This window comes from Triticum dicoccoides, chromosome 5B, assembly GCF_002162155.2.
Source record: "Triticum dicoccoides isolate Atlit2015 ecotype Zavitan chromosome 5B, WEW_v2.0, whole genome shotgun sequence".
In the NCBI taxonomy this organism is placed as follows: domain Eukaryota; kingdom Viridiplantae; phylum Streptophyta; class Magnoliopsida; order Poales; family Poaceae; genus Triticum; species Triticum dicoccoides.
In genome coordinates, this window is record NC_041389.1 from 705,809,207 (window position 1) to 705,813,698 (window position 4,492).

Sequence of the window (4,492 nt, forward strand, 5' to 3'; positions counted from 1 at the left end):
CCCCACCTTGGATAAGTTGGTCAGATTTTGGGAGAGCTTACCTGGATTTGTTAGCACCCTCTACCACCGCAGACAATCGTTAGTTCATGTCCAAATCCTTAGTGAACCCATTGGCAAAACTTCCTGGCTCCGCCCCTGGAGGCAGGGAACGGCCTTGTGATAAATCATGCACAACTATCTCGCTGATGAAATTGTTTTCCTTAACTTTTCTAATTGAAGAAGTGAATAATCTAGCCCTGCTGATACTTAATGCTACTCAGTGTATGTGAGTGGATGCCGCTTTTGTATTAACGTTCTGAAGTCTGTATTACGTCTGGTTGATGCCTACGGTAGCCCTAAACTGATTTTCATTGATCAATCAGGTTCTAAGGGCCAAAAATCATCAACCACTTGTGTACTTATTTGGTGCCGTAGTGCCAACATACATGAGCAGGACAAATTGACCTTTCCAACAATCAGAAAAAAAAAGGAACCAAGGGCAAAAAGAAATGAACATGATATCACCTTTTTTGGGTTATTGAAGCCATTAATTTATTAGATTAGGTGCATATACATTACATGCTCAATGACTCAAGGCTACGTTTGCCGGTCTAGCATCAAGTGACGAGTGGCAGGTGATGCAATAGCATCTGCCTTCGTCGCAGAACCCGAAATGATAGCCTTCAGCACCGCATCGTTGGGCACATCCTTCCTCGGTGATGCAAGTTGGGTCTCCAGGGACGTGCGTCGGGCATTTCACAGGCCTTACTGCAACCACAGCTGGACGACATGTTTGATTCCATAAGAGAAAGTGAGCATGGTTACCACTAAAAGATAATTTGTACTGAAACTTGTATGTAAAATCTTGGGAACACTTATATGCAACTATATCTAGATGATTGCCTAAGACGCAAAATAAAAAATAAAAAGATTACCGGAAGACACAAGGACGAGTGCAAGTGTCCATACGGACAAGATGATGGTGGCGGTCCTGCTAGCCATCATGATCAGGGGCTGCCTTGCGGTCAATTGGAGGCCTAGCAAGATCAAGAAATGCACCTGTGTTGGCCGGTTTACTTCGTAATGCAAGTGTTTATTTACTGGGAATCACCAGAGGCACGCTTATGGAAATTGGCAATTCATTTTTGGTAATAATTAGGAAATTGCATGCCCGGGAAACAAATTAGTAATTTTTTTCCGGGCAACAAATTAATGTTTTCTATGGAATCATTGTGATTTACCTACCCATTTATTACTAATATATTTTTATGTTTTTTCGACAAAGTATTAATATGATTATTACATACCAAAAATGAATTTAACTCCGAATAGAGTCTGTACTCTTATGCTTACCAAATAAACATAATTTTATTTGATAAGTTAATAATTATGGCAGTTGAGGAGGTTTTCAGGAAAAAACAGACCAATGGGGAAAATTAGAAAAAACAGAAAAAGTGGGTGAAGAACGGAGAGGCCGGAGGACAGGAATGAACTAAGAAAGAGCATATGTATGCTTGTATGTTCTCTTGACCTGTATACCACCTAACGACGACTACAAGCACTGAAGCGAGCCGAAACCAATGATACAACTCAACACTACAACACATCACACACCCAAGGCTAGATAAAACAGGCGAAACAACAACCACACCACCCGGCCCCAACATGCCAAGCCAATGGCAGATCTGCAATGAGGGCCCTGCTTGGAGTAGTCGGAGTTATCCACCATGAGAGAAGTGTCATGAAGAGACGAAGCTATGGTCGATGAACGTCGGCCTCCAAGACGTTGCCTTCAAGAATGAAAACGACACCAGAGCATTGTCCCTGCCCGATCTAAAGGATCATGGTTTTCACCTGGACCTATCCGAAGGAGGAGTAGTTGTGATGATGCCTTCAGGAAGGAGACAACGCCCACCGCCACTGCTACCGTCGGCCGAACAAAGCATGAAAGGGATTATGCCATGGCACACAGGCTTCGCCTTGGAAACGCCACCACTCACCGAAGCACTGGCCACCACGCCGCACGAACAGACATGCATGACATCCTGCCCGCCCACGAGCACTCGACTCCAACGACCTGGGTCACCGCCTCGGCAACCAAGACCACCCCTCGGACGGGAGGTAGGTTTATCCCTACCACCATCTACCAATCAATGTTACCAGGTGCAGGGCCATCGACATCCACCAACAAAGCCACCGCCAACCGCCACAGTAGGGAAGGTTGCATGTGAGCCAGGCCGAAGAGCAGAGGAGAGAGACCGACCACCCCCATAATGCTGCCACCCCCACTAGCTGAACACCATAGCAGGGGAGGTTCCTTGTGATTCGCGCCGCCCACAGCCCGTCCCGCACGAGACCAACTCTGGCTACGTCGTGCACCCTAGAAGCCGCCATCTCTGACAAGAGCAGGCACACCCCACCCCCGTGCTGCCCGTCACACCTCCCAAATAGATTTAATATATTAAAATGATAAAAACACATATTTTATTCAAAAAAGTATAATATATTATTTTTATACCATGACAATGATTATTTTAATTGCTAAATGACATAGTTCATGTGTTTTGGGCTGGGCCAGGCTGGGCATTTTGAGTTAAGGCTTTCTCTAGCCCAGTCAGAACCCTGGCCGACCTGGCGAATAATCAGGTTTAGGTGTAAGTGTGAAGATATAACATATGCGACGTGTGAATAATTTATGGTTACGTAGATCTAATGGTTGTGATCCACTAATAGTCTATCAACCTGAGAATTGGATTTTTCTTCACAAACTTGTGGGAATTTCTAGCACATTTATTTTCGATCATGTTATAATTTTAGCACATAATATATATGTATAATTTATCTTCTTTATGTTATCGTTAAAAATAAATCCTTTCTCTCATTAAAAGCCCATTTGGAGCATCCAATGCGATATGGATACAAATCTTTAGGCATGGTTGGTGCAAATAAAATACCCTCTCCGTTTCTAAATATAAGAATTTTTAGAGATTCCAATGCGGGCTACATATGAAGCAAAATTAGTAAATCTATACTCTAAAATACGTCTATATACATCCATATATAGCCTCAGTTAGCCGGTCAGGCACTGCACAAATTGCATTGTACCTCCCTTGCCACGGAAATTTGTGGGGCACATTGCATTGTAGCTCTGTTGCCCGCAGCATGCAGCACCAGCAGCGCCGACGAGGTTGCATTGCAGCACCAGCAGCGCCAAAAATGTTGCATTGCAAACACCCGTGCCTCTGCATGTCGTAACTCATCCAATTTTTAGCGGCGAGAATGGTGCACCGCAGCACCGGCTACCTCCGGCTAGTGTTGCCTCGCAGCACCCACGACTCTCGGCAATGCTTCCACTGGACGCTCCCTCGCAGTAGTTGTGAAACAGCGACACCTTCCCTCGTAGCCGGCCCCATGTTGAGGTGGGCTCCCTTGCAGCAGCATGCTACTCACAGGTAAACCTGAGAATGGTTATTAAAAAACTTGGTGAAACGGTTCAGTTCTTACTTTGGGTTGGATTGGTTTAGGTTTTATTAGGCTGAATCTTTTTTAGTTTGGTTTTGGTTTGGGTATGTGAAGAAACCAATTTGGGTATAGTTGGTTATGGGTTTAAACAGTTTGGTTATTAGCGGCTATAAACTATGGGTCCAAACCGGTTTCTGGGCATTGGTTATGTGCAATAACCAACGACACATCGACAACAAATATCTTTGGTCCGCGTACATACTGTGATGCACTATGTAATTATGTATTATGGAGAAACACCACATGCAAATCGAAAGTGTTTGCTTGTGCTTTAGCTAAGCAATTGGTTTTAATACACTTGTGAGTGAGCTTTTTGGTCATAGGCATCTTTTTGCCTGTTGTCTGTTGACCGTATCTCAACAATAGCTTTTTTCCCAAATTGTTGTAGATGCACTTATGCCTTTTCTATCTCATTTTCTTCTTAACATGTCAATTTGTGCAATCATATGTACATTGAAGCAAACCCACAGTTATGTATTGGGTTTAAACCCATAGTTATGTATTGGGTTTAAATTGGTTTGGGTGGAAAAAATAGAGGGTTCAGTTTTGGTTGGGCTGAAAATGACATTAAATGGGTATGGTTTAAGTATGGTTTTGAGAGATACATGTACGGGTATGGTTCAAGTATGGTTCAAGTATGAAACCATTCTCAGATTTACTCACAGGACGTTGCAATGGCACATCGTCCATAGTAGCGGCGACGCAGCGGGAAAAATTGCTTGCAGCGGCTGATGACGATTCCGTTGGATTGCAGCATCTGGTTTGGGCAATGCAACTCTGCTTCACTTGGAAATTGACGATGATTTTTTGCATTCACTACTTTAGATGCCATTTGCATACTCTCCGTCGGATTACATGACTTGTCTTATCTCTGCTATGATAGTTAGGTTTTATATACTATTTATGTTAATAAAATCATATGGTAAATTGCTCATATTTTCAACAGATCTCACGTCCACCGGCACCGTGAAGGTTCCAGACTCCGACAAGG